The following is a 12,648-nucleotide window of genomic DNA, read 5'->3' as shown; positions in this document are numbered from 1 at the left end:
ATGTATTGTAAGAGGTGCCTGTTACAGTGTTATAGGCGCTCAGAAAATGAAGAATTTCTGAGTAGGGAAGCTGAGGAGAACATTCCTTAGGAAAAGACAGTGAAGGTGGATCTTGGAGGACGAAAAGGACTCTTCCTGATAGAAAAGATCAGGAAGTGCATCCAGATACAGCATGATGGGATATAGTATATTTGGGAACTAGTGAGAAGTATAGGATGAATTAGATTGGGAAAGCAGAGAGGAGAGGTGAGAGTTGAAACTAGAGAGGTATGTTGGAACAAGATAATGAAGAATCTGATGTGTAGAGTTGTATATTACAGAGAGTAGGAAGTCCCTTGGTGGAGGTTTATAAGGAAGAGAATGATGTGATCACATATTTGTTTATGGGGAAAGTAACTCTGCAAGCAGCGTGGAGGATGAATGGGGGCGCAGAGACAAGGGTAGAAGACCATGGCTAGGACTGTCAGACAAAAACGTGTCATTGGCTTTCTAGGTAATGAGTGTTCCATTAATGCCTATCCAAGTCCACGCTCTTCCAACCACCATGCTACTGAGTTCTTTTTCCCTCTAGGTCAGTGATTTGTTAGCTCTCTGATTATCAAAACTTGGAATGTCTTGGTTTTTGTGAATATTCCTTCTATAAGAACATGTATATGCAGGAGCACCTGAATGGCTCAGTTGGTTAAGCCTCCTACTCTTGATTTCAGCTTAGATCATGATCTCAGCGTGCCCCAGTCAGGCTCCATGCTCAGCAGGGAGTTGCTTAAGATTCTCTCCTGTGCTCCTCCCTCTTGCGCATGTGTATTCTCTCTCTCTCTCTTTCTCTCTCAAATAATAAATCCTTTTTAAAAAAGATTTTGTGTATGTAGCTGAGAGAATATGCTTTGTTTTTATACTATAACTCTTTCAGAGTTTGAGCATAAGTGTCCTCTGTGCATTCCTTTGTGTATGTGCTGTTTTATTTAACTTACATAGCACTTGGTGTGTGCCAGACACTATTCTCAATGTTTTACTTAATTCATTTAATTCTTTAACATCATTTTACAGAAGAGAAAACCACCACAGACAGGTTAAGCAACTTGCTCAAGGTCAGCCAACTAGGCTGTAGGATTTGAACTCAAATGCAGAGTGTGTGCTTTTAACCATTGTGCTGGGCTCCCTCTTGGGTATGCATGTCTCTTCTGGAGTGCATGTGAGCCCCCTCATGAGAGGGAAGGGAGAGGTATGTGTAACTGCACATTTTCTCTTCTGTTTTATGGATCTTCTTTGTGTCTCTCTTTCCTTGATTGGGGATATGGTACCCGTATGTCTTCATGGAAGGAAATGTTTTCTGGACACACACACACACACACACACACACACACACGTCTGAGTCTTGTGTTTGTATGTAAATGACTTCCTTGATCTGGCTGTGTACCTCCTTATAACAAGGTCCCTTCCCCTTCTCATTTTGCATTCTTATTCTCAGCTGCTTTTCCTCCTGCCCATTGCTATCCCTCCTAACCCTTTTCTTTTTAATTTTTTTTTATTGAAGATTTTATTTATTACAGAGAGAGAAAGCAGGAAATGGAGGGTGAGGGACAGAGGGAGAAGCAGACTCCCCACTGAGCAGGGAGCCAGATGTGGGGCTTGATCCTGGGACTCCAGGATCATGACCTGAGCCAAAAGCAGATGCTTAATTGACTGAGCCACCTGGGTGCCCCCCTCGTTCCCTTTTTCTTTCTCTCTCCCAGAGCCCACTGGACCACATCAGACATAGTTGTCTACCTTTCCCTCCTTAGAAATTTTAGGACTTTGTTTTCTATGTGGAACACGTACACCTTGGCTTCCCTTACTTCCTCCTTTTAAATTTATACCCTTTATGATATTTTGCCACAAATAATTTTGGCACACTAGAGGTGATGTTCAAAGGTCACTGTTTCCTGACTTCCAAACTCTGGGCCAAGTCTTAGGAAGTCCCACATCCTTATTTTGCCTTTTCTTCTATGACCTTGGGCAGAGTCCTTGGCAGTTTTCCTTTGCCTCCCATTCTTTGTAAAATACAACAAGATAACTGGCTTACAAAAGAAGTGCCACCATTTAGAGAATTGAATTGAACTTGAAGGAGTAGGGCACCTGTGTGCCTCAGTGGTTGAGTTTCTGCCTTTGGTTCAGGGCGTGATCCCGGGGTCCTGGGACCTGGAGCCTGCTTCTCCCTCTGCCTAGGTCTCTGCCTCTCTCTTTCTGTGTCTCATGGATAAAAAAATAAAATCTTAAAAAAAAAAAAAAAAAAGGACTTGGAGGAGCAGAGGGCTAGGAGGATAGGGTGGCAGGGGGGAGCCTGAAAGTTATTTCCTAAGATGCTTAGGAAATCTCCCTTTTAAAAAAGGGTGCTTTAAAAAAAGGGGGGGTTGCTTTTTGAAAGATAAAACCTTGAACTTGCTATCTCGCCACCTGGTGGGCAAAAATCTGAAACTGTTAAACGCCAACTTGGTAGAGAAGCAAGGAGAATAACTTGCACTATTGGAGAAGACCTTCTTTGCTTATTTGATGTATCATAACCATATTTCTGGTTCTGGTCAGGTATTTTGTTTTGGCTCTTGAGCACAAGATGAGCCACCGTTACTGATAGAGAAAGAGAGGAGTCTAATTATTGGAAAGAGTATGCTGTGGTGGTAGAGAAACAAACCAAGCAAGCTGTGTCCTCTTTTTCTCCTGGATAAACTCAGCATGAATATTACAAGTGGTAGAGGAAGTTGAAGAGCTGTTTTGCAATTGACATCAGACAAAAAGAGTTCTTTTGAAATATTCACCTAGAATTTAACCTTGGGCCAGAATACTAAAAGTGCTTCATTTGAATAACATTTATGCCAAAGGATTTACATCATTTTAAAATTTCTCTGTGTCTCAAGCCAGTTTCTATCTAGTGTCCCAAAGTACTGTGGCAAAACTAAATTGAGAAACACTGTTTTTTGCTATTACATTGACATTTTTCCCAAGTGATATGAGCTGTGTCTTATTTTTTTTCATCCCCCCCCCCCTTTTTTCCCTCTTTAATGCCTGTACTTACTTTATCCAAGAGGGGTTCTCAGGTAGGAAGCACAAACTCCGGTATCTCCTGGGGACGGGGAAGGTAAATACAGGAGTGAGGTGGACTTTGGGTAACTGTGGACCAGCGACCACACCCATCTAAAGGGGCAGGTGACACACAGCTTCAGCAGATCTTGGCCATATGGAAACGTGAGCCCATTGCTGCCAAATCTTCCTTTTCTCTTCTTTTTTTAAGAGAAACTCAAAATCTGGATGTTTTTAATGTGATTTTTTTCATCTTTTTAAAATGTTGGCTCACACATTAAAATAAAATCCTGTATGATCCAAGCAAAACACCTCTGAATTGGATTTGAGACTCAAGCCCCAGTTTTTGACTTAAACTTTACACAGGCTGTCTCTTGGTTAAGTGCCTAGAATTGATGCATTTTAGTAGATTGTTATTTAATAAGACCATGAACTAAAGAAAATAATAAATTAAAATCTTTCAGACTCATTGGTCAGAGGGATCTGACAAATTCTCTTAAATCATTTGAAGTTATTTTGAGTTAGCATTTGATTTAGTATTAGTATGTATACCCAAAGAAGCTATTACTCTTGCTTTTGGCAGCTGTCTGATTCCCTGCCTCAGTCAACACTGCTCCTTGAGATTTATTTAGAAGTTAGTCATCTTTATTCTTCATTTTGATGCTGCAGTTTACTCTTCTTGAAAAAGAGATTTTGATGGGTAGGAAAAGGAAACTCCCTTTGCAATGTAATTTTTGAGTTTCTGACTTTCTCATACCCACTTTAAAGTTTAGGGTTTATAATAGGTCAGTTTAAAGCGGAATGTTCCACTTAAGAAACTAAAACAGCAAGTAGGATTTTTCTGTATAAGATTAGAAATCTAGTTACAATTAAGGATAAAAAACAGGATATTGTTGTAACCCTTTTGCCAGCATTAAGGAAATATGCACTGATATATTCTTGGCTGAAATGTTGCGGCAGTTTTCAGTAGTCAGAGCCTAAAACGTGGGTTCATACCTTATAGAAGACATAAAAAAAGACATAGTTGAAGTCCCTCTGCTCTGATGCTCCGTGGGCATTTATAGAGGAATTTATCAGGTCTAACTATATGGTAGGGAAAAAATTAAAGCTATGGGCTTGGAGATCAAACAGACCAGTGTTTAAATTTCATATCTGCTTCTTAGTAGCTGTAGTGCTGTAACAATCTGTTTCTTCTAGGCTCTCTTTCCTCATTTATAAAATAAGAATATCAGCAACTCTGCAGAATTGCTGTGAGGACTAAATTAGCAGGAGAGTCCTTAAAACAGCACCAGACACATAGTAGGTGCTCCATAAACACCAGCATCCGTTTCTCCTTTAATGATACACTTGACTCACATAACCCCTTTTCAGTAATCAGCACACATCTGCCTTCCACAGCCTAATTTATCTTTAGATGCCACCTTTCTGATGAAAGCATGGTAGTATAAGAGAAGGAAAACCATTTTTTCTAATCCCGCTCTCGCCTGCTGTTAGCATTGTCATCCAGATACTGGAACTCAATCTCCTTTTTTGTAAAACAAGGGAATTGAATTAAAATATCTGAGTTCACTTGGGTTACAATTTTTAAAAATGTCGAAGGGAGAGGCTCCTTCAGCCAGCATTCATAGAATGGCAGTACTTTGATGAAGTCATCACCGCTTGTCCTTGAGCTTTGCAGTTCCAGAAACTTAATCATTTCATTTCACTCAGAGTTGATTAGCCTCTGAAGGACTGACTCAGGCTAACTAAACTCGCAGGATATTGACTGACAAACAAAAATCCCATTTAATTACTTTATACTGAGACATCTGCCTGGCTCCAGAACTAAAAAGGTTCATCTCTGTAGGACACTGGTCTGGTCAGCAAGTCCACTTAAGAGATTAAGTTATAGATAAGAGTTTTCTTGATAAGAATGGAATCAAAGCAGAAGCAGTTTAGGTTCTCTAGAGAATTGTTTCTATTGTGCTTTGGTAGCCTACGCAATTGCTTTTGTCCTTTTTAGAGATAAATTGACCTAAAACAAAAATAAGGTGTTGGACCCTGGCTCACGGGTGCCAACGTGGCCCGGTGGACGCCCCAGAGACTCAGACCCCAGACAGGCAGATGCAATTAGCAAGAGGGTTTATTGAACGTTTGCGCAAACGGGCTCTCCGCCTCCGAGGAGGAAAAGAGCCCCGATTAGCAATTACAGGTATCTTTTAAAAGGCAAAAGAAAGAAACTGCCTAAAGACAAAAGAACCGCGGGAGTCGCATGGCATCCAGGTTGATTTCGGGGAGGGTCAACATGAACCTATTCAGGGACATTCCAATCAGGGTGTGGGGGGGGGAAATGGTTTTCTTATTGTAAACAGAATGCTTTTAGTTGCTAAAATTTCAGGAAGAAGACTGGATGGGCTGCCTCTGGATTAGGGCTGGCCCTACTTACAAGGGGGGAGGTTTCTTCAAAGGGATTGTGTATTTTCAGGTTAGTATTGAGAAATGCTTGATTATCAGGCTCCACTTTGGTAAACTCCATAAAGGTCATCACTCTGCTAACACATTTCCAGTCCACCCCACCCCCATGTATATTAATAAAGCACACTTTGCTATAATGAAAGGAAAAAGATTTATCTGCTTCTTACATTCTTTGTATTCTGCTCTTATATTCATTTTGCAGATTCCTTCATTCATCACACACTTAGAAAAACCAAACCAATGTTTTATCTATAAATTTTTAAGTGGTCCCTGTGGACTTAAGGTCTTACTCTTTAACACAAACACATGGTCTTTTCTGCTTGTTGGTTGCTGGTAGGATGGAAGAAGAGACAGCAGAGCTCTGGCATGATGTCAGAGCACTGGGGGGAAAGTTTATTAAGCACTCAAGTCTGATAAGAAAAAACAAAACAATGAAATCTTTTAGAAAGTACTTATTAAACATTTAGACTCTGAGAATTTGACTTTGATAAATTAGAAAGCCAGAAAAAAATAGAACTAGTTCCCACTGGGTTTCCTTATCCAACTTATCCTGAATCAGCCAATAATCTTAATGGCTTCAAATGGCTCTATAAATGCCTCTCTATAATTATGGCCTCAAGTAAGCAGAAGCAGAACTTTAGGGAGAGCTAGGTTAGGCAGAATGATAGGAGATGGAAGTAGTGACAAAGTGACTAAATATCTCAAAGGAATAAGAAAAGAGTGTTAGCAAAAGGAATTTTGGGGTATAAATATGGAATTCAGATGACTTATTTGTTGATTAACTGCCAAATGCCTGACATTATGATAAGTTTGCAGGAAAATGCCCAAGAAAGTTTAAGACATAGTCCCTGTACCCAAGGAGCTTGTCAAGCAAAGATTATGTACTAAGTGGCAAGACTTAGCTTGGGCTTGCAGATTAAGTAGGGTATCCAAGAGGGAAGAGAGGATCCTAAGATAAGGGAAGGGTACGGGCAAAAACATGGCAACACGGCACAACTGAAAGGTGACTGGATTGGTTAAAATCAGCCAGTGCATGCCAGGAAAGAGAGAAGAGAATTAGAACTTAACATTATACAAAAGAATATGGAAACTTTGGTCTTTTGAAAAAGCCAACAGTATATTTGACTAATTTCTAGTTTGAATCTTTTCTGTAGCTGTTAGGAAATTCACCAAAATTGTGAACATTTTGTCTACCAAGCCTATATGAAAAAGGAAACCTGGATATTTCCAACTAGAGAAATGACAAAATAATTAGTTTTAAATCTGAAAGTCGTATGGTCAGTATAAGTTGCTAGAGTAAGATACCCAAAGAATTTAAGCATAAGGGTGAGGGAGGATATTAAAGTCCCTGAATTTCATAAAAAAGCTAAATTTCAGTGGCACCTGGGTAGGTCAGTTGAATAAGTGGTGATTCTTGATTTCAGGTCAGGTCATGATCTCAGGGTCCTGGGCTCAAGCCCCATGTTGGGTTCTGCAGTCAGCACAGAGTCTGCTTGTCTTCCGGTCCTGCCCTTCCCCCTGCTCACGTTCTCTCTCTCTCTGTGTGTGTCTCTTTCTTTCCCCCTTTCCTTCTTTCTCTCTAAAATAAATAAAACTTTTTAGAAAAGTCAAATTTCATAAAGCACTGATTATCCTATATATAATAATTACACACATGCACACACACATATAACCACTTATTTACTGTAGTCCTCACAATGATCTTTGAAGGAAGTATTTTACCCTCAGTTTAGAAATATGATGAGAAGAAAAGTTTAAGTAAATTGCTCAATATTGCAACAAAAATAAGCAAAAATCCCAGTTAAATTGGATATGAAGGACACCATTCTACAGAAGTTCTACAATTAGAGTTTATAAAAATGTCATCGAGGAGACCTCAGGAAAGCCCAAACTTAGTTAAGGTATTTAAACACACTTCTGTACTAGAACTTGGGCCAGAAAAGTCTTAAGTTATTAAAAACACTGGGTTTTCTGTTCTGAGTCTCCTGTAAGGGCTGCAGCTATCTCTAGCTCCTCTTGGAAAGGATTCACTCACAGGGGTAATGGTAGGGTTCAATTCCTCAGGGGTGATGGACTGAAGGCTCTCTTAGGCCCTTATGTGTGTACCTCTCCATAGAGCATCTCAAAGCAGTTTTGTCAGAATAAGCAAGATGGAAGTCACAGTCTTTAGTGAACTAATCTTGGAAGTGACATCCTTTCACTTTTGTCATAGGCTCTTCACTGGAAGCAAATCCTATGTCCACCCACCCTCAAGGGATTGGACTACACAAAGGGGTGAATATGGAAGTCAGGGATCCTTAGGGACCATGTCAGGAGCTGCCAGCTACAAAACCCTAAACCTAATTGGTCATATTTTAGACCATTGGGACCTGCATAGCTCTCCTCCTCTGGCTCACCTCTAAGCCAAACTAACGTTGCACTTCAGATAGAACTTGTTAATTGACTCAATGGTTCCTATCTTTCCTGGGACAACAAATGAACAGATGCTTTGTCTTTTGAGTGTTTGTGTTGGGCATTGCTCAGTGCTAAAGATATGAAAATGTGAAAAGATACTACTGTGTGAGTAGTATGATATATTGGAATAAAGACATACTGTTTTTGTTGTTTTATTTAACAACACTGTTCTCTCCAACAGTGCTATACTAAACTGGTTATTAAAAATTATCTAAAAAAAATTATCATGAATGTTTCTCTATAAACAGATGCTTTCTTTAGTTTCTCCAGAACCTAAATTTATTGTTTCTGTGCTATTTACCCTGAAGGGAAAATGAGAAAAGATCCAAGTTGAAATATACCTGAATTATTCACAAGTCTTTTATTTTGCTTAAGGAAATTGTTTTCCTACCTGAAACACACCAGTAATTTCTCTTGAAGTAGGTTCTGGACTGTTGAAGACAGAAGTAGTTAATATTTCCCATCTTCCATTTTTCCCTTACCAAGGACTCAGAGCATTTGCTGGCTTATTCTGGAGGTTGAATATGTGATTGTTTAATCTCCAACAGAGAATAGAAACATTAGCCAAATCCTTCATTTGGAGAAAGACTGTTCCAGATTTTAATCTGCTTAATTTAGGACATCGTCCTAGATGGGAAGGGAGGAGTGTATGCTGGGAAGAGCCATCAAGGGAAGGAAGTAATGGCAGTACTAGTTGTCGAGGGATGGGAAGGAGGCAGGTCTCATATATACAATGTCATATTACTGGGCCATCAAAAAGAATAAAATCTTGCAATGACACAGATGGAACTAGAGGATTTTATGCTAAGTGAAATAAGTCAGAGAAAGGCCTATACCATATGAGGAATTAAAGAAATAAAGCAGATGAATGTAGGGAAAGGGAAGGAAAAATAAAGTGAAAATAGAGAGGGAGGCAAAGCATAAGAGACACTGAATGCTATGAAACAAACTGCTGAGGGTGTTGGAGGGGAGATGAACAGGGAGAGGTAACTGGGAGATGGGCATTAAGGAAGGCCCTTGATATCATGAGCACTGAGTGTTACATGCAACTGATGAATCACTAAATTCTACCCCTAATGCACTGTATGTTAATTAAATTGAATTTAAATAAAAATTTTTAAAAAGAAAACGTATCTAACCTAGCTTTGTGTATGACTTTTTGCTCAACCTCTAACAGAGATGACTCAGTTGCAGCAGCTTGGCAAAGCTGGGGACAGTTTAAGACGAATTCGACTAGGTTGAAAGATGTGGTTGGCCTGCAGGTGTTATTGATCCTCCCCACCCTCTTAGGCCACTCTTTCCAGCTCTGGCATAAAGTTAAGAAACCCTCTGCTCCTACCCAGCCCAAAATAAGTCTTTAGTTTTAATGCTGTTCAGTTCTAGGGGCCCCAAGCCATGGGGCTCCCTGATCCTAAGGCATTTAAAGAAGAGCTAAAGAAGGGGAATAGCTTAGGTTTTTCCTTGAGACTGTGTCGAGTAGTGCTTGGGCCACTCAAGTTCAGAGTCCTTGCTGCTCATTGAAGTAAATCACCCTGGGTTGAAGTTTACTATGATACTGTGGGAAACTATACTCCTGGAGCTGTGATGGCTGCATAAGGGAGCGTGGGGGGTTGTTAGAAACCCATCTTTATTCAGCATCTGTTCTGTGCCAGACACTCACATACATTATGTCATTTACCCCTCACAAAACAACTCTAAAAGAAGGTACTACTCTCCTTATTTCACAAATGAGTAAACTGAGGCTCAGAGGTGAAGAGGTAATACTGGAATTTATATCCAGACAAGTCTGTAAGTCCTGTTTTTTTCCATCATGTGCCTCAGAGAGAAACCTCTCCTCCCTCCAAGTGGTTGGCAGAGAGTCAACAGGGATGTGGAAGGAGAAGAGAAGCAGTAGCAGCAGCCCCCACTGACACCGGTAGCTGCATCCAGAGGGACCTTCTGTACCACTTCCCTGTCTCTGATACACACTTGGGCTATGTTCCCAAAGAGTACATAGGGTGTGCACCTGGTCTTGATCATTGTCACAAGACCTGAGAAAAAGGGACAAGTGGTCTAGATTTTAAAGGAGTGTTGTCCCCACAAAATCTGAAGACAGTGGGGTAGGTTACAGGCTTGAGGGAGCCTGGGACCGAGAGGGCTGTGTATAGCTTATTATATAGAACAGAGGCTGAGGCAGGACCCAGATACAGAAGGGCCTTATAAAGTCATACTAAGAGCCTTGGATTTTATCCTGAATATAATGGAAAGCCATTAAAGTGAAAGAGGGGAGGGTGTGTGTTAAGATTTGCATTTTTAATATGTCATTTAGACCCTTCTGTGAGGGAAGGCAAGTCTGCAGGCAGGGATGACTCATGGCTTTTGACATCTCTTTATATTGCCTTATACCATTGTAAAAATTTTCTAGACTTAAGCTCTTAGGAGAAGAAGCCTCTATGTTGTTCCTCTTATATCCCTTATAACACTTCAGTGCTATGGCCATAGTCAGGGCTAAATAATGATTGAATAAATATTGTAAAACCTAAAGCAATCCAGTGTACATAGGACAGATAAGTGAAATAAGATCTTCATGTGTCTGTTTATGCAGAAAGTAAAGAGAAGAATTATTAGTATTTTGTCCTGGAGAAACAAAGATAGAATTGAAACAATGTGATCTGTGCACTACATTGGCTAAACTTCTATTCAGTGTTTACAAAATTATGACTGTATAAATGCAACTCACTGGCTATATAACATTGTTAGGATTATTTTTTTCTTTCTTGCACAACTTTTTGTTTTCCCTTGAGTTAATAATGATCTTGTTGTATGCTTATTTGCTTAGTTTCCTGTGCACTTCTTACTAGTTTATCTACAACCCGTCTGCCATTTGTACAAGTTTCTCCTCACTCAGTATGTTCAAACTTAGTGGTATTGTTTTATCTTCTTGGAAATCCACTCCCAAAGCCACCTCTCTTTCTCCAGTCTGATCCCAGCTGCTCTTAGGCTTGCTACATGGCTCTCAGTTTAGGATTTTCTTCACCATTATCCTGAAGATATTTTCACTTCTTTCTACTGTTGGAAGCTGTTTCTGGGCCTTTTTCTTGTTCCTGTGTTCATTTTGCCAGGCACATTCTGAGGAAGAGTGCACGGGAGGTCAATTTTCTGAGGCCCTGCATGCCTAGAATGCCTTTGTTCTACCCTCACCCTCCAATGATAGCAATCCAGATTTGATATAATTTTCTCTAGCTTCCAGAAATACCATTGAAAAGTGCAGTACTATTCTGGGTCTAGATCTTTGGTAAGTATCCCACTTATCCTCTGTGGAAACTTTAAGAATCTTGTTCCTTAAATTTGTGATGATGTGTCTTAATAAAGGACAGTTCTCATTCATGTGCTGAGTACTTAGTGGGTCCTTACCATCTAGTACAGAAGTTCCAACTGTGGCTAAGCCCTTGTTTAATGAGCCAAATCTGGCCTGCCACAGTTGTTAGCAGTAAAGTTTTATTGGCACACAGCCACACTCATGCATTTACATATTGCCTGTGGCATTACACAGCTAAATTGAATGATGTGACAGACTGTGGTCTACAGAGCTTAAAATATCTGTGGCTTTTCACAAACTATGTTTGCTGACCCCCAGTCTAAAAAATGGACAACTTCAATTTTGGCCAAAAAAATTTTTTTTGTTTATTTTTAAAATTTTCTTTCTCATGTCTTGTGTTCCCTCTCTCTGGAACTCTCACTACTTAGATGTTAAACCTTCTGGACTGGAACTCAGATTTTTCTTCTATTTTTTTTTTAAGATTTTATTTATTTATTCATGAGAGACACACAGAGAGGCAGAGACAGAGGCAGAGGGAGAAGGAGGGTTCCTGCAGGGAACCCAATGCGGGACTCTATCCCAGGACCCCAAGATCATGACGTAGCTGAAGACAGACACTCAACCTCTGAGCTACCCAGGTGTCCCTTTTTTATTTTTTAAAGTAACTTTTTTATTATAATATAAAACAAAAAACCAAACATATATATAGTTAATAAATTGTTGTAAAGCAACCGTCCTTATGACTGCTACTCAGGTCTAAAATAGAATATTTCCAGTAACTCAAAAGATCCTCTCTGTGCCCCAATCTAATTACAACCCACTCTGACACATATGTCGTGGATTTCAACCCATTGCAATACTGTCATTTTTTGCAGCTCAGATTATCCCATTTTGGACAGTGAGCCTCTTCATGCTGTCTGCTGTGTCCTTTTATTGTGACCTTTGTACCCTTTGATTGTTTCCTTGCTATATACTTAAGCAGGATATTTAAGACTGCTCTGGTATATTCCTACCCTAAATCTGGTATCACCCATTTCTCTAAAATACTCTATAGTCTTTTAGTAGGAAATGGATTTTTTTTAAGATTTTATTTATTCATGAGAATACACAGAGAGAGGAGAGAGAGAGAGAGAGAGAGAGAGAGAGAGAGAGGCAGGCAGAGACATAGGCAGAGGGAGAAGCAGGCTCCACACAGGGAGCCCAACTTGGGACTTGATCCCGGAACTCCAGGATCACACCCTGGGCTGAAAGGCCGCGCTATACTGCTGAGCCTCCTGGGCTGCCCAGGAAATGGAATTTTAAGCTCCCATTGTGGTTGCTCATTACTCCTGGATTGGTCATTATTTCTAGGTCATCATTTGAAGAAAGGGAATATGTATTTTCCTTCC

The 12,648-nt window shown here is 40.0% G+C and overlaps 1 protein-coding gene across 1 annotated transcript in view; it reads left to right on the top strand.

Moving 5' to 3' along the window:
- The window catches only part of INTS9 (integrator complex subunit 9), a 102,633-nt gene that overhangs the window by 53,113 nt on the left and 36,872 nt on the right, over positions 1 to 12,648 (top strand). The window lies entirely within an intron of this gene.

This window comes from Nyctereutes procyonoides, unplaced genomic scaffold, assembly GCF_905146905.1.
Source record: "Nyctereutes procyonoides isolate TBG_1078 unplaced genomic scaffold, NYPRO_anot_genome, whole genome shotgun sequence".
Classification (NCBI taxonomy): Eukaryota; Metazoa; Chordata; class Mammalia; order Carnivora; family Canidae; genus Nyctereutes; species Nyctereutes procyonoides.
The sequence above is the reverse complement of the archived record's forward strand: the minus strand, read 5'-3'. Positions and strand labels throughout refer to the sequence as shown.